This window comes from Lepisosteus platostomus, chromosome 9 (genome assembly GCF_059453375.1).
Source record: "Lepisosteus platostomus isolate fLepPlt1 chromosome 9, fLepPlt1.hap1, whole genome shotgun sequence".
NCBI classification, from domain to species: domain Eukaryota; kingdom Metazoa; phylum Chordata; class Actinopteri; order Semionotiformes; family Lepisosteidae; genus Lepisosteus; species Lepisosteus platostomus.
The window spans coordinates 30,787,073-30,813,014 of record NC_142619.1 but is presented as its reverse complement, the minus strand read 5'-3'; the positions used below and the strand labels follow the sequence as shown (position 1 = coordinate 30,813,014).

The following is a 25,942-nucleotide window of genomic DNA, read 5'->3' as shown; positions in this document are numbered from 1 at the left end:
TCAAAGTCAGTCTGTTATTCATTCCTTTTCTGAACATATTCCAGCCATATTTCTGTCTGTTATGTAAAGCATTAGGGCATTTTAAGATTGCATAACACCTGAAATTGTGAAATAAGGAAAGCAGAGAAATGATCAGGTTTGTCAAAGATGAAGGTTTTTGTCATATCATTCTGCTCACAACGCCTAAAACTGTTTGCTCATTTTTATTTATCTGCTCTAAATACCATTAAAATATCTATTCTACGTCAATTTCACCTAAACCTCAGCATCTGTATTAACTTTATTTAACGTTTCACTGCTAAAGCTGATCAGAGAGAATTGCCTAACATAAAGGAATAAAGTATTTTTCAATACATAATGATTTGTGCATGAATGAAGACTTAATTCATATTTGATTAAGCATGATGTGAGGTGGCTTGGTGGGTCAAACAGTTGCTTCACAGCTCTTGGGTTAGCTGTCTGTCCTCCGGTTTCCTTCTGTCAGGTCAAAGACCTGCTGACCACCTTAATTGGCTTCTCTAAAGCGTCCTTCAAGAGTGTCCAGCCCTCTCAGGGTGTAATCCCACCCTGCACCCTGTCCCTGCAGAGTTAGGCTCCTCTAAGTATGAATTGAATATGGGTGGATAAGCTTAAACGGGAAGTGCAAGTTGGTCATACAGTAGCTACATCTCCAATAGTTTTCCTTGGCACAGACATGGTTTAGTCTTAAATATCGTTCAAGAACCAGTGATTTGGTCAAAAGCCTTTTGTTTGTCACAAACATACAGCCGGTTTTCCTTCTTCCTTTCCAATGAAAGTGCGAGCATTGTGGCTGTAACAATATACAGTATACACTCCAAGTTGCATCCAACGAATGAACTGGGACCAAATAATTTTAGAGGAATAAATAACCAAATGCACTACTGAGACAACGCATCCTCAGATCATACTCAGAGCAAACAGATTCTTAATATCAGAGTATACCAACTAAACACAGCAAACCACAGGACAGGATTCATCTTCCAGGTTTATATTACCATCTGGTTTGCTTGGAGAGCATATAAAATAAAACGTGAGCTTAGAACAATTAAAAATGAGGTATGGAAGTTGGTTCCATGTACAAGAAACAAACAAAAAAAAACATAAAATATAATTTACCACCTTACTATTTAATTAGCTATAAATAGAGTACATACTGTAAGGGAAAACTGTAAATGAAAGGAATGATACAAGCAAGCAAAATAGGATATTCATGTTCTCCTGTAATGCGTGGATGTTAAAACTAATTTAAGACTAATTACTAGAGTTATGCATTATAGCTATGACTTATATTTAAAAAAAAGGCTCAGTTCATTACAACATATCCATAATTATATCCATAATTATAGTTAATGTCTGAAGAAAGTGGCTATATATAAAGATATGCATAATCTCAGGATTTGCACTGTGCACAGAATAATTGGAAGGATTTCCCTAAGACTCCATTAAAGTCTTTGCCATTGTGTAGGATACACTTTCCTTTTCCAAATTCAATCTGGATACGTAACATGGCATGAGAATGTAAGAAAAGATGCCAATGAGAGGAAGCTATTCAGCCTAACCTTTGCAGTGCTTCGCTGTGTTACATTTATAATATCCTTTCACGAGAACACAAACCTTCCCATGCAAAACCATACACACCCTGAGACAAAAACAACCCACACTATGTTTTCTCTCATGGTGTCATGCTATTTAGAAAAACTAGGGGATATCACATTTCAAGGCAAAATTAAGAATATTTTAGAGATGGGGGGGGGGGTTATTCTAATTATTGTGTTTGCCTTAGACGTTGTGTGGCAAAGATTACAGGAAAAATAAAACATAAGTCAGAGCTGCACTTGCCTTTTCTCATTGCGTTTTTTTGCAGTGATAAGTTATACAGAAGTGCAAGAACAGATACAGTATAAAAGCACATTCACCTCTGACAACGCAAACCTTTGGCTGCTAATAGAATTGCAGAATAATACTTTTACATTATGGCTCTGTCTTATTCTCGCGCTAGAGTGGTATGAGAATAAGACAGAGTTATATAACTGAGTTACTGTAGCTCAGTGTTGGTTAGCTGCTGTTCACAGTCACTTTTGTCACTGACTTACCCTGTTAAGATACAAACCAGCAAAATGGTGGACTCGTGTCTAAAACGATACATCATTTTCTGTGGAAAATCCACATCTCACAGTTTCAAGAGGAATTGACTCATGACCCAGGATGGATCTTAACTCCTCAGGGACAAGAGATGAAGCTCATTACATGGGTCATAATAATGACTTGTTGCCCCAAAATATTGAAGGTACTGCCACTAACTTCATTAAAGGACGTTTGAAACTGATACTTACAATGTGCATTCTAAATGAAACATTGGCCTACTTTTCTGCTGTTTGGAAATTACCTGAACTGGCCCTTGTTTTTTGTAAAGGGAATTAATTTCCCTCCAAAATAAAAACAGGACACAAAGGTACATGAAAGGTACTGTACAGACAGAAACACAGGAAATTCCAAAGAAGTTGCCATTATTGTACAGTATGTGGGGATGTTAGGAATTGTTTTTTTTATTTCTTAACTAAAAAATGGAGTACAAAAAAGAAATGATACATTTTAAATCATCATCACCCAGGATAATGTGTAGAATTTCAATTTATTTTTTCAGAGGACTGAACTAAAACTCAAACGATTTGTTACCATGCATTTCCACTCCACCTCTGCAGTTCTCAGGCTTCACCTGCAACCATAAGTGTGGCTGCCATGGCAACATGATATCACACTTTTCTCTCATGCTGTGGCACCCAGAAATTGTGTTAATAAAGACTAATATTAGCACATGCTTCTTCATACAAATGCACACAACCTTCAAAATGACTCTTTCCTTCACGTTTGCATGTGTTCACTGTCTATTAATGACAATTAACTGCTGTCAAAATAAATGAGTAAAAATCCAATTGGATGATGGAGGATATGTCTTATATCATGTCTTATATGTCTGGAATAATATTCATTTTTCAATTCAAGCGCTAAAGCTAAGGAAAATTATTCAGTCTTGAAATATTTATTTCATAAGGGTAAAACAAAAAATACTCTTCTATGATGGTGCCTATACATTATTTTTAAATAAAACCTTACAAATTCAAGGGACACATTTTAAGTTATGCCTCAAATGAAAGTGTGGAAAACGACACTGAAGATAAGGCACTGTAATAGACATTTTATGGATATCATAGGTCAAGGACATGAGCAAGAATCCCCATAGCCTGATTCAGTAGTTTGACCAGTTTTTGCGAATTGGGAGTTTGGTATTAAGTATGATAACCTGCTCAGTTAAAGGGTGAGTGGCTGGTCAGAGAACAACATGGCTTGGAACTCCCACACACTCCGCAGTAGGTGGTGAATAGCCTCTGTAAAGACTGTTGTGACTGTAGCTATTGTAGATCACAAATCATGCAAGAATTATGTAATCGTTTTCCCTCTCAACCATTTGCCTCTGAACACCCATTGCTGCTGCACATTTTTATCATAATACACAGATGTACACATCACACCAGTCTAATCTTTCCACATTGCATCTGCTTTTATGAAACGGTAGGGATTGAGATAATATGGTATACAAGCTTTTGCCTGTAGAGCCACAGAAACAAAATCATATAAAGTTAATCACATATGGCTTCAGAATGTGAAGTCTATGATGGTTGGACTGTGATAACAGTGCCATTGCAGGAGTAATGCAAAAATGTACTGTAGGAATGATCACATTTCCACACTTGTACTGTATAAGAACAGAAGAAAGGTTACAAGTGAGAACCGGCCTTTCACTTTTAGGGCTTTTAGCTGCTATTCTACTTGTTTTTGGAACAAATTCCATTTTCACATCAGAGGCTCTGAGACACTAGTTTGTTTTAAAAGCAAACCAAAAAATGTATCTTTTAGATGTGCTTTCAGTAATGAATTATAACTGGATTTGTTTTTGCTTATATATCTGTTATTTCTGTCAAATCATTCTGGGATGCTGAGGCATGCAGAGAACTACAGAAGAATACAATTGTTTTGTATTGTATTTGGCCCATCTGTCTCTTGCAGTGCATTTTCTTCAGCACATCTAGCTTGCTAAGCTTCTAATACATGATCTGAGGATCCAGTAGACCACTGGACCTCTGTGCTTCTTGCTCTTCTACAGTACATAGGTTCCACTTGTATCCTGTGGTTCGTGGTTCACGGTTTAAAATTTGAATCTGAAGATATCAAATGGGTTGACTTTGTCAGTGCTTTTAAAGAATTTGAATCAGTGTAATCTTCCCTATTCAAGACTGAAAGGATTCAGTCTTTTAGCCTTGGGTCTGTGTACAGATTTTCAATGTGTTATACATTGAGCACCATTCTCTGTTGATATACTGTAAAGCAGTTTTCCATGGGGAGTAAATTTATCTTGTTGCGCATCCATCCATTTATTTTCTAACCTCTTCTTCCAACTCAAGGTCAGGGGGGCTCAAGTCAGGATACACCCTGGACGGGACGCCAGTCCATCGCAGGGCAGACACAGACGCAGGCACACAGACTCACAGCAGCGCCAATTTTCCCAGAAGCCAATTAACCTACCAGTATGTTTTTGGAGTATAGGAGAAAACCAGAGCACCTGGAGAAAACCTGCATGAACACAGGTAGAATATACAAATTGCATGCAGACAGCACCCCAGGACTGGAATTAAACCCAGGGCCACAGCTCTGCGAGGCAGCAATGCTAAGCACTGCAACACTGCGCCACCCATTGCTGCTTATTGCAAACATAAATATCTTCCATTCGACTTTTATAAGCAATGGATTGTGTATAACTGTATTTCTGAAGAATTTACTGGACACAGCAGTTAACCAATTCAAGAAATATACAGTACCTTGTAAAAGTATTCATCCCCTCCCAATGATGTCCCATTTCAATTCAAATAAAAATACTTAATTCATCACCAGGGGGGCAATTTAATTTGGGCACAACGATGTCCCAGTTGAGTGACTGGGGAACATTATAGAGACAGGTGTATTTAAATGGACCATTATTATTGCACACGGGGCTATTCAAATAATTGTGTGACCTGTCAAAGTAATTTTGTACTTTCATAAACTGGGACAGCATTGGAGTACCTTCACAAGGTACTGTACATTAAAAATCCTGGAAGTTAGAATAAGTCTAAAATGATCTCAGAATGGATAGTGAAGAGAGAACGAAAGCTGACAGATGTAGTTGTCAGCATCTGAGTGCCTTTGCCCAAGTAAAGACAACTGCTTTATTATTACAGATAAATGTGAATGCCGTCAGTCCTGCTAAGAACTGATCAGATTAACAATTAAGCACAAATGACAAGGGTGTCTCCTTCCATCGTGTTAATCCACTGTGGTTAAGGCCTACTCATGTCAGGGAAAAGACAGTAGTAGATATGTCGTGGTGATGCCCAAACTCTCATTTAAATTCGACAATTATGTTATTTGTCAATTTGCAAATTACAGTTCGCATTTCAAAGGAAGATGGTCACAGCCTCACAGTCCTTTTCTGTTTTAACATATTTCAGGAGCTTTACCTTCAGCCACTCCAAGACTGGCAGCAAAGTGAAACGGTACTGATAACAAGGTATGAAAGGAGATTTCTTACTGCACCTGTTCTCTCTCAGCATGTTCAGGGAATATACAGGGGAATGCATGTAGAAGATAGCCCCTTAGGGCTTGTTCCATTACACAAAATGGTGGAAGTGGAAGTCAAATTGCTATTTCCACTTTACATAATTTTGGAGATGAAAAAAAACTATTTTTGGAGGTCACACATCAAGGTTTTGGCCAAAGTGTTCCCTGTTGTGTTGGGGAAAAAACGTGGCTGAAAATGTGGCCTGATTTACCTGTGCGTTCCAAGCTTTGTTAGCTGGAACTCAGACCTGGAAAAAAGGATTTTTACAGATTTCGACTTACAGTAAGTCTGCAATTTTCACATTAAAAACAAGATAAAACGTAAGAAAGAGAGGTTAGGTTTAAATGTAAATACCCGAATTTAAATGGCAACAAATCAAAATTCAAAATAGTGTCAAAATAGTGTCTTTACATGATACATAACATAGTATTGCCAAAATCATTTCCTGACTTTATTTCAGCATCACAACAGTGCTTGTGCTTCTTTAATAGAAGAAGCCTAGGATTGCAGGGGAAAAAAATCATTAAACCGGAAACAGGCATGAATTAAGACCAGAAACAGATTATAAAAAGAACAAATTATTGCAGAAATGAAAGAATGAGTCTTAGTTTTTAGATCAAAGCTTCATTTTGTGATAATACATGGAACAAACAAAAGGATCAGAATGCAATTTGAGTTTTTTTCCATGATAGCATTAGGGCTATCTGAATACCCTTTGTTTTTGCTTGGCTCTTTGAAAAAAACGAAAACAGTGGTCATTTTCCAACAATCTTGCTATTACCTGAGCTGGTTCAGGCTGTGCTAACAGCATCTTTTTTTTTTGCTCTCTGGGTTTGAGTGCCAGTATTCTGTACAGTGTGTGAATGTGTTTGTTTGCTGTGTTAATTCAGCCTGTTCCAGAAGATGAGGAGATAAGATTTAATTTATGATGCATGCACTAATTTTAGAACTGTGAGGGGAAAGTCCTATTTCTGGCTGCATTATAAACAAGTGAAGGAGCACCTCGGTGTCACATAACCCTTTCCTCCCATGGGCGATGCCATGCAAATTGAATTTCAAATGCAGTGTTAGTTGCGCATGGGAAGACTGATTTAATTGCATTTCTTCTTATGACTTAACCTTAAAATATTTATATAATCCAGCGTATCTAATGTAAAAACTGAAGCAAAACAGGAGGTGGTTTAGAACTTATGGATCTGTCTTAAATCTGGTTAAAACCTCCCGTAGATTTGTCTGCCTTATTCCTTTGGAAGAAAATTGATTTTAGTACTTTTCTACAATCCAGACATTCCTCCAGGCGGTTTGCTCTGTTCTGCTTGAATCCAGCCTCTGTCAGAGAAGACATGATGTCATAAGAACTGCTATATGGAGGCAATAACAGGCCAAGATGGTGGTGAGGAATGGCAGGGACAAGCCCGACAACATTTCTGGCTACTCCAAGCTGGGCGGTGGCTTTAATGTCACAGGGAGTTAGAGTTTGGCTGGGTTAGCTGTAAGCTGATGGGGGGGGAACAGATGGGAATTGCTCACGTTACTGAAACGAACAAACTGAGCAGCGTTCACTGAGGCGAAGGCTGAATGCAACCTTGAGGGACAGACCAAACGCTTCTGCTGTACTGTGGATAAAGTTTCACTCAATGTCCTAAGAAAGCTTTACGTTTCTTAATGCTTCATTCTCAGTTTTTACTCAGTGGTTGCAGTGCTTTAGAATGTTGGTCTGTCTTCGTTGTCTCACATTCATTGGGTTGACTTTGCCACTACCCTTCAGAATCTTGTATTCTTGTACCACATGTCTAGTGATCTGAAGAGATTCAGCTCTAATAACCTTTCAGTGTATCACAATGCATTCAAAACCAGCCAGTCTTCTATGAACCCTTTTCTAAACCTAAACAGTGAGCAGACAATGTAGGTCCCAAACATTTTACATATTTCTATTGTTGTGCTCCTGTGATTGGAAGAAAAATCAGTTATTACGTTATTAAAAGGCTATAAACCAAATAGAATGGTCTTCACATCTTTACATCCCTAGTGAGAATGGGCTTAGAGGAATTGATTAAAATCCAGCCACTTTAGTTTAGAAAAATGCAAAGGTGCAAAATGTACAAAATTGTGCTTTATCATTCTTTTGCTTCAAAATGATAAACTTACGCATCTAAACCCAAGAAACAGGACCATCACCAAAGCACTACATTTTGTTTCCAGGTTCATAAGCATGCAGCTTGAATTACTGTATGTCAGGAGACACTTGCACTTTTATCCTGGTGTATAAATCTGCTTTTCGTTATTGCATGCAATACTTTATGTGCCCTGAAACATGGCTCACTGAGGTACCCTTTAAAATGATAGTCTCTCTTGTATACCTCTTTAGAAAATGTAAATAGTTTTTTTCCTCAACCTATTTACCTTCATGTTTACTATGCCAGCAACCCTATTTACCTTAAAGTTAACTATTCCAACAAAGAATGTCTTCTAAAAGAAGTCTCAGAAATAAATGAGCAAGACAAAACTGAGGAAGCATCCCCACACTGTTACAGTTTGATCAGTGGTTTATGCACCGCTTATATACCCTGTACATTTCCCCCTGTCAGAAATTATTATTTTTATACCATTTAAATAGAAAGCCAACTAACAGAATGAGAGCAGAGATAATTATTAATAGACTAATAACTAGTAAATGAGATCACAGTTGTTTAGGGCAAGAGTCAGCCACAAGCCACACATTTCACACTGTTGTGAGCTAAGCTTTACCTCTAGCCTTTGAATCAGCATTGTATGTTAATATGTTGCAAAAGAGGTAACTTTAAATTGCTCCATGAAAAGCTTTCTTCGGAAAACATGCCAGCTCATAAAAGCATCTGAGATGGCAGTGAATGAAAATGGCTGCTCCCATGGGTCCTGTTTATCCAAAGCCTGGTCCTTGGTGGGTCAGTGACTGAGTAGCTGACCAGTGAAGAATGGCACTCTCCACCTCAGCGAGCTGGTTAATCAGTTGCCCATCAGATAAACGCCAGGGGAATTTCCATTGGATTCAGCTTCAACTTGCCACAGGGCCCTTATCCACAGGATTTATGGAGTCATTCCTGACTTATAACTGTCCAAAAGTAAGTAGATAAATCGAGGTTTTGAAGAACAGCAGAAGGGCAGACAGCCTCTCCCAATGTCGCTGAGAATACTGGAATATAAACAACATGACATGACTGGTTACATAGTGTTAAGCAGGAATTAATCTGCTTTAGCATCATTAAATGGATGCTACATGAAATCTAAAAATATCCCCTGAGAAATGTCTATTGCTGAGAGGTAAACCGAGAGGCCAAACAAAGCAATATTGTCCTAATATAGATATGAGGAATATTTATAAAGACAAAGGTAGGAATTACAATTGGAAGCAGATATATTCCAGCAACACCCAATTCTGCCATGTCAAAACGCAAAAAAAATCCTGAAGCAGCCAGCCCCTCCCGACTTCAAACTGAAATGCAGATTTTGTCAGTAAAGCCTTTTTTAAACCGCCATTCTAAAAAAAAACAATTGAGAGGAAAATACTGCAGTGCTTGTGATTAAATGTAAATGTCGCTGTTTTGTACAGAGAAACAGCCCAATACTTGGTCTGTATATTTACAATGTAGATTACATAACACTGAAATGTGTCCATTTGTAATGCTGCAGCACCTTCCTTGGATTTCAGTGTGCTATGTACGTTGGTAACTGCAGTTGTTTTCAGATGTTGTAGTGTTTTTCTTGTGCTGATTGATCAAATTCAACATTATATTTTCATATACTGTACAGTGCCTCACAAAAGTGTTCAGACCTTTGCTATGGTGTTCCATGTAACAAATCTGTATTAAAACTACAGAAGAGTGCATACCCATTTTTTAAACTTAATGTTTTACTGAAAACCTGAATGTTCAAAGTGAAAACTTCGGAGTAAAATGACCATCCCTCCATCAATTTTTTAACTGCTTCTTCCAGTTCAGGGTATCAGGGGAGCTGGAGCTGGAGCCTTGTGCTTTGGCTTATTGTTCTGCTGCAAGGAAAATATCGTCCTAGTTTTAGGGCTAAAGCAGGTCGTCCTTTAAGATTTGCCAGTACTTTGGTCCAGCTAAGTTCCCATCAGTCTTGACAAGCTTCCCAGTCCCTGCTGAGCAGAAGCGGGACTATAACACGATGCTGCCAGCACCGTGCTTGACAGTAGATGCGGTGATGATTGAGTGATGAAATATGTTGCACTTTGGATTTAGGCTTCAATGTTCCAATTTTGTCTTGTCTGACGACAAAAGCTTCTGCCACATTTTTTTAGTGTGGGATGTTTGACGTTTTATTTATGTGGACATTTTCCCTCATCTCAGCCTCTGAGCCCTCAAAGTCAAAATTGGCCTCATTTGGCATCCATAACACGTTTTCTCCTTCCCCGACCACTCAGTTTAGAGGAACATCCTGATCTCTAGGCAGTGTCTGCATTTCAATTCTTAATGATCGATTTCAAGATTCTCAGGGAGACTTTAAATGTTTCTATATCTGATCTGTTTTGTACTTCTCCTGCATACTTATCACTGATTGTTACTTTCTTTGTTGAATCTTACATCTTTATTTATGTACATAACAAATATTGATGGCTACTTCAAAGCATCATGACTGCAAGCTTTGCAAAAACAAGGAACAAACAAAAAATATCTAAATACTTTTGCTAGGCACTGTATGCAACCATTTTTTACTGAATTATGTCAACCATTATTTGTTTTCTTATTTTTTAATTTGTTTTTGGTGACTTACGTGTTCTGCTATAAATATCAGTTTTAGGCAGGTGTAATTATTGTTTTAAATGATCTGAATAGTATTAAATACCACAGAAATAATACATTTTCCATACATTTGCCACAGAATCAACTCCATGCTTCTGTTAACTTAGGAAAATGTAGTAATTATCTGAACACTTACTGAAAATTTAACAGATTCTTTGTAAAGTTTGTGCCAAGATGTGATACATTTTCTTTTTAGACCAGCAATACTTTCAAAATGTGACAACAGGACAAAATCACAAATTTTCATTGGGAGCTCTAGAGCCCTGGTACCCTGGTATTCAGAGCACTGTGAAACAGGAAGGCTCCATATTACTGTGCAAATTAACTCCCAGAGATTAAATACAATGAATCTAAGGTATCCCACTGCTCTAATTCCTCAGAGATTTTGTTCAGAAGCATTATTTTGTAATTATACTGTACTGCATTTGTTTTTTAATGTTTAATTAAGTAATTGATTCTTGTTTAAATTTGCATATTTTGTCACCATTTTGGCACTCTACTGATGTAGGAAATTGAACTAAAAAATCTAATAGAAATGATAGTTGAGTGACCTACATGCAAACAGCAAGCAATATCCTAGCAAGTACAGCTGTGATGTGGGTGTAAATGTGGAGTACTAGTGCCATCTACTGGATACAAGCTACGTAAGTAACTAGTAAGATCAAGTTCTGTCAAATTCTTCTCCAAACAAACAAATGCAATTCACTTGAAGTCAAGTTACAGCAATTCTAAATATATTTAGGAAGTTTATATTGAGTAAACAAACTTTTGTGATGAAGTCTACAGTTTCAGACATTCATTTTCACCATCATCCGTTTAATTTCATGACAACAGATTTTTTTAACCATTTTGAGCATTTTTTTAAAGAATTAAAGAACAAAAAGTACAGTATTATGATTTTTGTTCGTATTTTTTTCCTGAAAACATTTCTGCATGTTTCTTATGCGCTGTCAAAATGAGGGAAGCAGGCAATTTCAAGCAGGGTAACATCCTACTGTCTTTTCTACTATATTGAAAGGTAATGAAACTTTAAATTAATTTGAACTGTATGACAGTTTTAATTTTCAGCTCTTAGACATGTTGACAATTGCCTTTTAACTATTGGATTTTATAAGTGAATAAAAAATGTTAATATGTTAATAGTTTTGGAGTAGAACATAAATAATATTCCCATCAAGGGTCTTGTTAGTTCAGTTAAGGATTCAGTTATGTAATTCAGCTCAACTGGAATGAAAACTAGCTGGTGTGCAGTTCTCCAGGACCAGTAACCCCTGCTCTGATGTCTCTATATTCCTTAGTAAAGATACTCAACTTGAAGCCATTCCAGTCTGCTCCACTGCTGAACTTCTGATTAGCAAGACAAAGAACTGACTTTTGTGCATTTTAAATATGGAAAATGTAACATATACAGTACACGTGTTACATATATACAGCATATACACTCTTTTAAAGAGTGTTAAATGAGCCAAAAAAAGAATTTAGGGCTAGGTGCATTTTATGTACTGGGATTTTGTGTTTTGCTCTACAAGTCTTTTGTTTCTGATGGTAGAGCAGAGCACGGTATATGCAGTGTATTTCTTTTGAACTTTGGACACTCCATTTTCGGGTACAAAGCAAAGATTGTCTGCAATATTATGGCTCTATTTGTCACTGCCTTGCGTCGAAAGACTGCTAAGAAAGTCTTTCTCAGTTGGAGCCTTGCTGTCCAGTCACTGTTGGCTTATGTCCCTGTGCAGTGTGAAGTTCTCAGACCCTTCTTCTGCAGCACCACTGTCTACACAGCTAAAGTCTAAGGTAGCCCTACTATATTATTACAGGCTTTAGAATAAGGTCAAAATAGAACAAAATCCTGTGACTAAGAACAGATCCTCCCTTAGAGTCCCTTAAAACGCTGTAGAAGTATTGGACCTTAGGGTAATTCTCTATTTCTGTGTACAATTACTTTGACATGAATCTGATAGAAAAAAGCCAAACACTCAAAACTAACCAACACCAAATTGCATGTTTTGAGTACTTACCACTTAAAGCATGTATCATTACACAGTGTAGAAAGTGGATTTATCATGAAAGGACTGCCATTAGAGAGTGCCACAACACAGTGTCAAAGACTTCAGTTTATAGTTTTACCTGGTACATGCTGCAGGAGTAACTGATAAGTATAAGTGAGTAGTGGTTTGGATTGACCATTTTCTCTTTGAATTAATAATTGGTATGGTTGTGTATATACGAATTCCTCACAGAGCTTGTTAGGTTAAAGAAAAGTAGTTAGTGTGTCCTTTGAAATGGTAAAGACGTGCATTTGACACTTTGGTAGCTGCCCTTTCTAAATCTGTTTTTTTTTTCAAAAGTCTTTAATGATTACTTCTTTAACAAGTTTTGTATTTTTTGTTAAATCTTTATAAAAAATAAAACCAGAAAACATTCTGGATTTTCAGCAGTCTGGGGATTGACATACAGTACTGTACAGCATGTGTGATGTTTCATGTCACGCTACCCAATGCATCAATCTTCCACAATGGCTGGAAACAAGCAGATATGTTCCAGAAACATTCTCACCTGCAGAGTCACTGATTTGATGTGCTGCCCTACAGGAGGGCTATGGCCCATTGAGGTGAAGGCACATTACTACAGGTGTTATCGCAGGTACTAAACTAGTCACAGCAGTCAATGTTTGCCATGAAGTCCAATGAGCCCTGGGATTAAAACTTACAGTGTGTGTTTTGTTTCCCCATGGGACTTAATACAGTCGTGAGAGGCCTAAGTTCTGTGTGTATTTTAGTGTTTTGTCTGTAAACTAATAAGACTCGGTTCAAGTAAAATTAAAATACACAAAGCGAATATATTGTCATTATAGGAATAACCCTGCTTGAATCATGAGTAACCTAATTCCAGTTCTACTCTTAAGTCACTCAACCAACTGCACATCACTGCTTAGGGCTCCCTGTTATACTATATTAATCGTACTGCACAGGGCCATTTTGGGGATACCAGTATCCTACTAAGTGGTCTTGGCCAATGTACAGTATGTACAATTTCAACCATAGCATTCCACACCTAGTTGCATACAGTAGCTTACTGGTGGAGATAATGCTAGAGGTAACTGGAAGAAATTGGCTTTTTTCAGGCCTCATGCATTCCTTATATATTCAGTGCTCATCAACTAAAATGTTGTACACTGAATGTTTTTGTAGATTTTACTTATAAGATATTCATAAGCCCAATTACTTTACTAGAACTTATTGAGTTTTAAATTGCAACACAGTATATGTACAAAAAATAATTATAACATAATCCTTAATGTAAAGCAAGAGCCTTATTTGTGGTCATAACAATTTAAGACTCACTGACCTCCTAATGGGCCATATATCTTCTGGGTTTTATTCTAACATGACTAGTCAATTAACAATTATTATATATTTTTTAAAATTAGACATATATGCTATGTATATGTCTTTACTGATGTTTGAACAACATATTCACTTCACCAAAGGTACAGTTACCTATAAAACACCAGTGGTGCACCTAATTAAATTATTAGACCAGCTACGTAACTGAGAATGTTGGTTGAACAAACACCAGGATAAAGAAATCCTCCAAGGCTTGAATCTGAACCTGTTTTAAGATTTTCTGAATAAACTGGTTCTCCTGTATGTTGCCGCCTAGTGTGTGTTGGAGTGGACTGGACATTTGGACACATCAATTTGTGTTGTAGGAGAGAAACTGTATTGTATATGATTCTGGGTGCAAGAATTTATCTATATTTGGTTGCACTGGCATTTCAATTGGCTCATAGATCTTCTGTCTTCACTTTCACTTCTAACTGAATTTTCATACTATATACAGTATATATTATTAATACACAAACATCAAGACGAATCAAGATATAATAAGCATCAAAATACATTTATCACTCTATGTGTTTAGGAAATAAAGTATATGGATTTTAGATATTGATTAAATGTTTTTGGCATCATTTTGATTAATTGATCATTTGTGTCTGACCATGATACACTTGAATGGGTTTGACTGTTGCGTAAGCATGACATCATCCCATTCAGGAGAGAGTTGAGTTAGTGCAGGGGATGAGGTGATAAAACCTTTTGCATTTAACCCTGTTGAAAATAAAGAATGAAAAACTCAGAATGGGACCAAAATGCCCTGTATATCAACAGATCCATGTCTTTGTGCTTCATGACTCTGTTGCTTGCCATCTGGGGTGTGCGCAGTCAGCAGTTTCTATCCTAGCAAATAAAAGGATAGCCAAACACAGTCTATCAATGGCAGGTATTGATCCGGAAGTCCGCGAGTCACATCTTCGAGACCAACACATCATCTTCGCAGAGTGATGGTCTTCTTCAAGAATGTCTTCTTGCTCTGCTTGTAGAGGTTGATGGCACTGTATTGATCAAGGCCTGGGTCCTCACTTAGTGCCCTTCCCGTGGGTTCATTCTGACATGACAACATTCCAGCAGGATCATACACACTCTCGGGCAAAACCAAATATTGTCCCAACTGAAAGTGTGCTGGCTACGCCGAGCATGCTCCACATCCCCATTACCGCTAATACTAGCTACTACGAATTTAGTTGCCCGACACATTTCCAAGTCAACCGTTTATACGGCCGGGTGATTTACTGGAACAATCCAGACAAAGTTTCTTGCTCAAGACACAGCAGAGTCTCACCTGGGGTTTGAACCCACAACCTTCAGTTTGCAAGTCTGGGACACTAACCACTGTTCCCAGTTCAGTTTGCCTGCTGTTCCCAGGGATGAGCTGGGGCAATCCGAGAGTTCACATGCTTATCCAGGCTGTACGAGAGGAATGTGGCAGTGTGCCTCATATACAGTACAGTACCACTTCCAAAGAGGTAACACATTACTTGGCTGTGACTTTGACACAGGACCCTCTGCTGACCAACCCTGGTGATGATAAATGTTAATTCACATAATTAATTAACCAATGTTATGCGTGTTCAAGACAATATTCATGCAAAGTTTTGTCATTTAACCAAAAACTTTTGAATGTGCAGCAGTTATAAGTGATTGGTTTCTTTTGATGCTCTGTAGATAACCTGCGACAGATCATAATAATACATGAATATTAACTATTTAAAGTATAGTATAACAAGTTTTTTTTCGATATCTAACTGATTTTTCTGAAATGTTTGGGTACAAATTATTCTTAGTGTCACAGATGGATGCAATAATCAGAGAAGCTTTAAGACTTAAGATGTGCTGGTACAGATGTTAGGTGAGTCACTAACAACAGCAACCAAATGTCAGGAAAGGATGGGTCAGAAAACTGAAAATATATTTTTCTTCTGCATGTCTGTCAAAGTCTTCATGTGCATTAGCACCTTAATTCTGCATCTCTGTATTTTGCATATATTACAAGAAGCAGTTCATGTACAAGTGCATATAACTGAATACAAAACAAATGCTGCATAAATCACAGGGTTCTCCTAAATACACCATGATTGTGTCTTCCCAGAATAGTGCATTGCATTGCATTTAAAACATTGTGAATGGCTTATGTTGTCACAGTCCAGTTAAAACAAATTAAATCATTCATTAGATTTCTAGGTTTTACACAAGCACATATTGAAACCAATTGTACATAATCCTGGAATCTCCTTTAAAACCCTCAGCAACAGACCTGCAAGCCTGTCTTACATTAGTATTTATTATCATCAATACATTTAATATTTATGTCATCATTATTTCAGTAGGTAGTCCATGCTGATCTTAAAAATAAGCCTTTGAATTGCCTTTCACTCATTCAGCCCTGCAAGCCTGTTACATACAAGAAAGATACATCAGTGTGAATATTTTATTAAACAAGGAACAACCGCCTTTTTTAATATGGTATCAATTTATTATTAATTCACTGCAAGTACAAGATTATTAAATATTAAGCTGACCTCATCCAAAAGGGATGAAGGAAAAAAAAGAGGCAAAAGTGATTGGAAAAAATAATCAAATTTGGCAAAGTTCACCTGTTGGCTTGAATGTGAGCACGAAAGCTGTTTTAGTGAGTTAGACTGGCCCTTATTCTGCGGGACTGGTATAAAAAGCATTTTTGCTGCCTCTGTCTTCAGTCACTTTTAAAATGAGAGTAAGGGAGAATCTGTGTCAAGTATGAGAGGGAGCATTGTTTCAGACTCGGTAATGATGACTGCTGCAGATTCCCAGAGAAGAGTAAGCTCACTCTATAAAACAAACTGTCACTTACTCAGCACATTCGATGGCCAGGAAAGCCTAAATGGATCCAGCCAGTGTCTGGCAATGGTGGAGCTGTCAGAATGCTGATATCAATATTGCCAACATTATTTGCACAGAGGTAATGAACAGTGTGTGCTTCTGAAAACTTTTAAACCATGGAAAGTCCTGATGTATTTCACTCTTTACATTGGAGCATTAGATTAAAACCTACAAAAGCACTGATACTGTATCTCTTGGTAGCAGGTGGAACTAGTAGTAGGGGAACAGTAGGAACTATTTATGCACCATCACAATGTTACCTCCTCAATTAAAATATTTCACATTGTGTCTGGTCACACTCAGTTATTGCTCTGAACACATAGTTAGAAGCGGTCATTGCATATGCATTAGAACCATACAAAATATTTTTATTTCTAATAAGGTTTTCCCCGTCCTTCAGTTATTCCTGAAATGTCACATACTGTACAGTTCACAGTTTCGGGTCAGGAATGAGCCCAAGGTCATTAAATATTAAGCTGGCCTCATCCAAAAGAGATGAGGGAAAAAGGAAAAAGTGATTGGAAAAAAACACCAAATTGGAAACTCAAAAACATAAAAAACCCCATCAGGTCTGGTTCTACAGCGTCAATGTTGAAACACTATTTGTTGTTGCACTAAACCATCCCCCTTTGGTTTATGCTACAGGTTGTGGTAGAATCTACAGTCAGTACTGCAGTGGCAAGTCAATCATGCTTTCTTCTACAGGTGACTGCAGTCCGTGGGTTTTTTTTTTTAATATTGTAAGGTTTCTCAAGCCGCATGAAAAATGCTCACTGGCCCTTTTCATGTTTCCTTCGAGGGAGTGTCCACGTGTTTTATTTCAGGTGTGAGACTGCAAGGTGCTTGGAAGATAGGGAGTGTAGTGAATCTAACAAGCAGGCTGATTGGCTGAAAGAAAAATGCTACCGTACACACTATATAAGAAAACTTTCAATTCTACTGTACATACAGTAATTGTGAGAGTGGTGTAAAAAGTAATAACTCTATACTCCTTTTCTCGTGTAAATGAACTCAACATACTTGGGAAAAAGTGTGGAAGGAATTTGACTCATATCTTGATATTTCTACATCTCTGACGGTGGTTGGCCACCATTGAGATCTCTAATGTGTTGGGCTGGGCTTGTGCTGTGAACAATACAGAACATCACTAAGTATAAAGTATCTTTAAATGAAGAGTTGGGATTCATAGATACTATGGGGTTGAAATAGTTGAATGCTTTGAGTGAGTTTACCTTTAAAAAAACAAAGCTAAAATAAATACATGGGAGGAAAAACAGAACACTACTTTTCTGTTGTCTTGGATAATGTCTCCCAAAACATAAACCAAAGATCTTGTGAATTCCTCAGAAACACCTTTTCCTACTGTATATCACTGCAGTAGAAATCTTCTATCACCTTTGCACATGCACAGTATATTCTAATTATATGTTACTGTGTAACCTTTCATGACATCTAATATTGTAGCGGTACAATATCTAATAGCTGTATCAGATTCACCAGTAGTTGGCAGTGTGCTGGATTCAGAAACAGCTGAGCCTTAAAAAGCTCTACAGCCTTTTCTTAAATAATAACATAATATTACATTGCAGTGGTGCCACCTTTTTAATTTAGTAATTTAAAATATGGAGCTAATTTATTATGTGATCCTGGATTTCACAGCCAAAATATGTAGAGATTAGTTCACAGTGTACTAATAAATGTCATTAAGGAGATTATGATTGTTTGTGTGATAACTTCTTAAAATGTCTTATATGAAATTTTTCCAGCACAATGGTACTGTTAAGAGAACCAGGATGAAGTGGCAGAAAATTGTCTTTGCAAGCAGACATTAGTGATATACAACATTCATGAAGGAGATACAATATTGATTCAGCACTTAGCAGACAGAAATTTTGAGAGCCTTTTTAAATGAAACCTTGTTATGCATTTCAGCATTTATATCAGCTTGCAATGCAAGTAGGATCATTCTGGAAAGTGTATCACTGGCAGTATTACTGACCTCATCATCTCACTGTAGTCAATGGCTAAATATATTCCAAACAATCGTCTGTCAGGTGGAAGAAAAACAATTCTCTGTTTAGAATTTTTTGTTATTGTAAATACAAAAAAAACACAGCCAAAACAAATGTGCACTGCTTTAAAAGCAGCAGAAGTGAATTATGGAATTCTTCGATAAGCAGATCTGTATGTCAGTCAAAAATCCTTACTTGATCCAGATACTGTACATTAGTTGAGAATACAGTTTCATTTATAATACTTACTTTGGCAAAGAGGCTCACTTGCAGCAAGCAAGCATAAAACAATCCCACTAAATCATAGAAGAAAAGAGAAGGTAGTACCAGTACTAGTAAGATTTTTATCATCTGTGATGTTAGACTTCAAATCTTCATCAATAGAGTACAGTATATTGGCTCCACAGCCGAAACGTTGTGTTTTCTTTCTTCTCTTTTCAGAATGAAATAAACCTATTACATATTGTACAATGATGTTAATTATAAAACCTATTAGTTATAATTGTCATTAAACATTACTATACAGTACCTTCTAATGCAAAGCCGCATCGTTTTAAACTACTGTATGCTGACGAATACTCCAGTACAGTTAGGTATCTTCCACAAACTGAAAGGAAAGATGTCCAAAGACTGTTGATGTCCTTATGACACGAAACTGTAGCTGATAGGACAATGAGGAGTTCACTAGGAATGATGACACCAAAGATTGAAGCGTCATGAAAGGATTATGGAGCAAAGTTTTGGCTTAACCCGCTTGGCTGAGGACAAGGAGGCCAGGACCCTCATGCAGGGTGACCAAGGGGCAGGTGCAGAGGTGGAGATGGGGTGGAGGTGGGATGCAAGAGACATGCACGAGAGAGAGAGATAGGGATCTCGTAGGTATTTATAGAGTTTTGGGAGAGGAATGGATGTCAGGAGAGATTGCTAATTCCTGACAGCTCAGTCTGATTGAGCTTGGTTGTTGTCATCCCTCCCGAACTTTCGCTGTAAACTCCATGACAATGCAGTTTTTTTCACTTGATATTTACCATTTCACAGCTTGTGCCAATTCTTTAGATATGTACAGTATGTAGCCGCAGACTGGCCACATGGTGATGTATCAGGGAATGAAACATTCTGCAGCTGAAATCACGGGCGGCACGATTTCTTCCTCCACCTGGCACCTGACATCATGACCCTGCTGTGTTCTGGCCAAACACAGGGCATGTCAAGTACAGTACTGAGCCCCTTTATAGACTTCAGCAGAACCACAGAAGCTTACCAGCTTAAGAGGAAACCCACATTCTGGGGTCTGACATCCACAGAAAGTGCCAGAAACAGGCTTTCATCACACAGAACATACAGTATTTACTGATTTTAAATAACGGAATATTTTGCTGTTTTGGGTTGGCAAGTCCGTAATGTCTTTGTATCGGAGTGAACATGTAAATAAGCATTTCATTTCCCTTGTGCATGTGACAAATAAACTGAACTGAACCTATGTTTGTTGATTATTCTGACTGAAATATTTTCTTTTTTTTTCCAGGGTCCTGGCTGTGGGTCCTCTAGGCATATCTATCAGAAAACCCCTCCCTTGTCTTGTGAAATACGCTTTTGCTGTCAATGAAACATAAAAGAAATATCAATTGTATTTGGAAATTTGTGCCTTTAATGTATTTATTAATGAACATATTTTTATAGTGATTTCTTGTTGAAGTCTGCAGTGAATAATTCAGGAAAGGTGCACCTACTGTGTGAAAGACGATATCTCCTTTTTGACTTTTGGAGTCCTATTTTACATTTACCCACTGGTGGACCAACTCTCCCATTACATGTGACTGAGCTCTGCTTCTGCAGTTTCAGCTGATATCAATAAGGAGGTCAAATGGTGAAGTTCTATTCTGTATTTCGTAGTGCTCTGTTATTCTAATATCTATGTCATCCTTAAGAAAATAAGAACATTTCTTTAAAATACTTCACATAAAGGATTTGTACCTTTTGTCATAACGTTTGATTGACCTTTTTTTGTCATGAGGTTTGATTTTAATTGAAAAAATATACTGTATATTTTACGATTCATATGTTTACCAAAAGGGGAGAAGGGGTTGAAAAGTAAAGTACTGTACTAAATGTGGAGCTGATACTTTTCAAGCAAAAACTATACATCAGTGTTGTATCTCAATTTATGCCCTGTTCTTCTTGCTAAAACTACATTTTATTTTGCTGTTTTTACGGGATGTGTTTTGATTCCCTAGTGTCCAGTACAATATGTTGATTTTATGGCCTAATTGCTTCACTCACACTTGCCCTGATGAGGAAAATGCATCTCTGTGCTTAGAACCCTGCTGCAATTTGGGATGCTTCTGAAGTAGGAGAAATCGCCGCTTTGACCACCTCTGGCCCTTATGGCCACAGGAAGACATGCTGTGGACTAAGAGCTGAATATTTCCTATGATGCCTGGCTGTTCTAAACTGTGGCTTTCTCAAATGATACCAGTGCAGCTGTCTGAATTAATTTTAGTCTTATTACTCTACAGTATGTATCAGTTGATCAGCTCAGCCTGCCCTGTGGAAAGATGCTACATGTTTACTCTCTGAAGTCTTTCAGATCCTTCTCCTTGCTTATATTGTGGAGTGTTTTTTTACAGTGGAAAACTTTGCTTCAGGTTTTTCCATTTACATTCGTTTAACACTGTATAATTACCCTGGGTCCTGCCTGTCTGCCCCCTCGTTGGTTGTACTAATGCAGAGCAATACAGTATGTGTGTTTATGGAAATGATAGGCTCAGGAAACGGACCTGTAGTATATTACATTATTTTCAAATGTGCCATTAACATGCTCAAAGTAACTGCTGTAGCTCTGTGTTTGTGAAATCCACGCTATATAGCTTACTGTGAAACAGCGGTCGATAAATGTTTTATTTTTATGCTCTCTTGAAATTTAATATCAAAACCTGGCAAAACCCTTAAAAAACAATAGCTTTGCTGGCTCAGAGGTTTACTTAACACCCTTTACATTAACAAATGCCAAGAGATTTCTAGTAATGAATCAATGAATTAATTAACATGCAAGAAGCAAAAATAAATTAATCGGTCCTGAATTGTTTGATAGTTTGGCTTTTTAATTAATTAATGTTATCCACTTGAGGTAGACAGATTCAATTTGCAACACAAACAAAACTGGAATGTATTAGATCCTTTTGCCAGTAAAGGATTATTTGGTGTAGTGTCAGCCCTTTTGAATCTTTCCAGCATTTTCCACGATGATCAATTGTCAGCCTGGCCGGATTCAAGGCCATAATTAGCACTGATCCTCAGTTACATTGTGCTGTCTCCAGTACGGAGAGAATGGAAGAGAGCCAGTGAGACCATCAATACTTCATCATAAATGGCTTTTTTAACAAAAGTTCAGAAAGGCTGACAGAAACCAAGTTCTCCTTTACCTCTGCTACTGTATTCCTAATTCCTAATCATCCATGACATGTCTTTCCAAAAATGTATAAATGATATAATAACCCCCTTTCTCTTCCTTATATTCTTATATATCTCTCATCCAGTCCATCTCCAGATTTGCAGCTGCTCCTTGGTTAACTCTTCACTCTGTATGGGGGTCCCAGCCATATTGCCTCACAGGCCACAACCAGCGGAGACAAAACTCATTGTTGGTTATACTGTATAGTCCACATTCACATTCAAGTGGGATAAGCCAAAACGTCTCACACCTGACTCCTTTATAAACATTCGTATTTCATTCACATTACTCTTCATGAATACAGGCATATCAAACTAAAATATCCAAACTGGAGAACTGAATTGATTCATTCAATTACAATCTGGGAAACAGATTTTAGGTTAAAAAAATAAGAGTTTCAAAAAACAGAAAATTTGTTGTATAAAAAAAGCATACAAAAGGAAGCAAGACAAAGCTCACCACTGGTTATACTCTAAAGCCTACAGTGCATTCAGCTATTGAGGATTGTGTAGGCATATTTTCACAGAGGAACATCCACAATGGCCAGCCTCAAAAGAGGCTTACATTTTGCTTTAGTCATTTACTGTGCATGTGTTTCCAAGCCTTACTCCATATAGTACATTGTATCCCAAGAGTATGTTCATCAAAAATCCATACTTCCAGGTCTGGATTGTGTCTGTGCACTTAAGAGTAAACAAGCCTGCTCTCCTGTTTTGCTGTCATCTCTACTTACTTTTCTTCATTGTTAACAGGGACTGGTACTTTATGAAATCACAAAAAAATGTTTAACTACCAGTTCGAACTTAAATTTGCAAACTGAAATATTCCTTCAATTAAATTTTCCATGTTTTATTATTTTTAATAGGAAACTACTGTAAATTTAGCATGGTGGTAAAAGAGTCCCAAGTAGTTCCATATTAAGCCTGTCTCAATACAGAGGTGCTTAGAATTAACCAGAAATTGAATACAGTTTTTTGTTGTAAAGCTATATTTTTTAGAAGAATTTCACTTATGTTTAAAGAAGAATATTAATACAATATGGACTAAACGCTGTCCTTCCTTGAAGGCATTCACAAACATAGTGCTTTTGCTACCATGCCTACTAATTACTATAAAATAAGTGTATCTGTGCCAAAATCAGAGGCTGGATCTTAATTTCCTGACCAAAACCAGTCACTATAAAAACAGCTGAAAACTTTTGAAATGTAACACATTTGGGGAAAACCAAAGCATTTTAATTCTACATTCATGTTATTGGTGTGGTGAATAATGTCACTGCCTCTCAGCTGCAGAGTCCTCAAGTTGATTCTGGTCTGGGGCACATTTCTGTTTGGAGGTTCTTCCACCTCCCAGAGACAGGCTGGTGGGCTAATCAGGGGCTGTGGTGAAGGGAACTCTCTGATTGCTTAACTCACCTGCCCTTCCAGCACTGTCTAAGGCCTCACCGCTTTGTGCTCAAAATTGAGTGTGGGTGTTGATCATATGAATCCTTTTTTCTGCTATAAAACCATGTGCAAGACCAAATATCCATACTAACACAACCTTCCAGCCTTTCAAACACGACTGGAAAGTCTAAAGATGACTGGAATTACAATATTTTGCTTGGCTCCTAAATATGTGATGTTTTTATTAAATATGTGATTTATTTACAACATTTATTCCACAACTCTCATAATTTCACTCCTCAACAATCAGGGAATGAAGAAATAAGATTCTCAGTTTCTACAAAAAATAGACTACAAACTCTTACATTCTTGTCCCCATGAATAAAATGTAGCTTTAAAACATTGATTTGATTTCAGTTTAAATAGGGCATCTCTGAGAATTTGGAAATCTGGCATAATCAGACTAAAACTATTAAAACGTAATATTTAAAACAATATCATCAAACTTTAAAGGGTTACAAACCCTTTTTCACATGTTACTGGCACTGCCTTTTTAGTAGCCTACTGTACTTACTACAGTATACTCATTTGAAGATGTTGTTAACTGACAGTGTTATATTGTGTTAATTTACTTTTTTGGCACAGTTATATTATATTTTTGCAAAGGCTGGTTAATCTGCAGTGATTCAGTCCCAGTTTATGTAAGTGATATTTGTAAAGACAAGATAAACTGTTTAAAGCTAACTTGTGTGTTGTCAGTTATCATCTGCCCTGTAAAACAATGTGTTTCTGTGGCAAACTGCCAGAAAATAAAAAATACATATTTTGTTGGGTTTTTTTGTGTGAAAATTTCGCTTGAATAAGGGATCAATGTTGATGTGCTGTATGTTTGTAAGCTATAGCTTTGCATTATGTGACACTACACATTTGAGCATACTACAGTTTTTGTATATTCCCTCAAAAAACAATTATCTGAACTTCCTAACATTGTGTATGCATGTAGTTGTCATTATCCTGATCATTACAACTTAAGAAATCAGGATTATTCTCTCAGACATCCCTGTGTAGCTCCTGCGTAGTGTGACTTAAAACATACATTTACTTCCCTTAGTGATCATATTACTTTGGGTTTTTTTCCAAAGAGAGTTCTGAAGGCCTTTAAGACTTCAAACCATATATTGCTGTATTTCTTTACTTTCATTTCATATTAAATGAAGAATCAACTCCCTGTTTTTCCATTAAATTACTAGAAAACATTTAATTTTTATTTTCAGTCTACAGACAAGTAGTTTACCGTGGAAGAACCACATCATTGTGCATCACAAAATAAACAGGTCAGTTCATTAAGAGTTGGATATCGGCAGTAAAGTATTGTTTAATATAGCATTTATAAAATGTTTAAAAATCCTTCATTAACCGTAAGCAAAATTTCCCTAAAAGTAATGAATAATTAATGAAAAATAGGAATATGAATTTATGGGAAATGTATCTAGCACTTACTAATATTGTCAGGAACTATGACAATGTGAATAAACGACTAAAAAAGAATTATAATAGAAGAAGAAGAAAACTCTTGCACTGTAATGGGAGCCGGTCCTGACTCCCGTGTAGTGCGTATTTCGGACACTATGCAGACGGTGAAATCCGGAAGAGACTGGAGAGGGCAACAGAAAAACACGACAGGATCAGGTCGGGATGACTGACAGGGGGGCGTGACAGCAGTGTTCCGGTGCTCGGGGGCGTGGCGCAGTCCAAAACAATCCGAAAGGGGGAAACCAGGAAGCCGTCCAAAAGTTCATAGCCGGGAGATCCAGCCAAACAAAAACAGGAACGGGGACAAGGAATCGGGAACTAGGAAGTTAAAATCATAACGGAGCCGGGTGCCACGAGCTCCAGACCCAAAAGGTCAGGACGCCTCGGAATAAGACCTGCTCTAGGGCTACCCGCGATCCCAGAAAATAGGCAAGCCTTCTGGCGTCCATCTTCCAATGCTGATCGCAGAGCTTCGGAGGCATGGGGTTTTAATAATACACAAGGAACAAGGGGCAAGTGAACGTAATAATAAAACTAAAATACAAAAAAGGGTCGGAGCACCCTCTAGAGGAGGGATGACGATCGTGACATGCACCCTGGTTGTAATTATGCACAATAAAAATGAAACTGCCTATCTTTTACATGAAGATAAAATAATAACCCTACCAGTAGAATAAGTGTGACTCGCTCACTGTATGGAAATGTTCTTAGACATGATCTCACTTAGAGGTTGTTCATCAGTAACGTTTATAGCTGAGACAAAATCTCCCTTGTGTCATCTGGAATCATGGCAGAGTAATAGAGTTTTATTCCTCAGTCAATACT

General features: G+C 37.4%; 1 protein-coding gene across 3 annotated transcripts in view; it reads left to right on the top strand.

The window, feature by feature from the left end:
• Positions 1-24,419, top strand: part of LOC148654765 (potassium voltage-gated channel subfamily A member 5) — a 41,749-nt gene extending 17,330 nt beyond the window's left edge. Inside the window, exons 2-4 of one of the 3 annotated variants that reach the window (XM_088644696.1) lie at positions 5,565-5,623; positions 6,960-7,067; positions 20,274-24,419. The gene's annotated coding sequence lies outside the window, so the exon portion shown is untranslated. The remainder of the gene's footprint in view (positions 1-5,564; positions 5,624-6,959; positions 7,068-20,273) is intronic. The other 2 variants (XM_088644695.1, XM_088644694.1) reach the window with 2 other exon arrangements.
• The last annotated feature ends 1,523 nt before the right edge of the window (positions 24,420-25,942 follow it).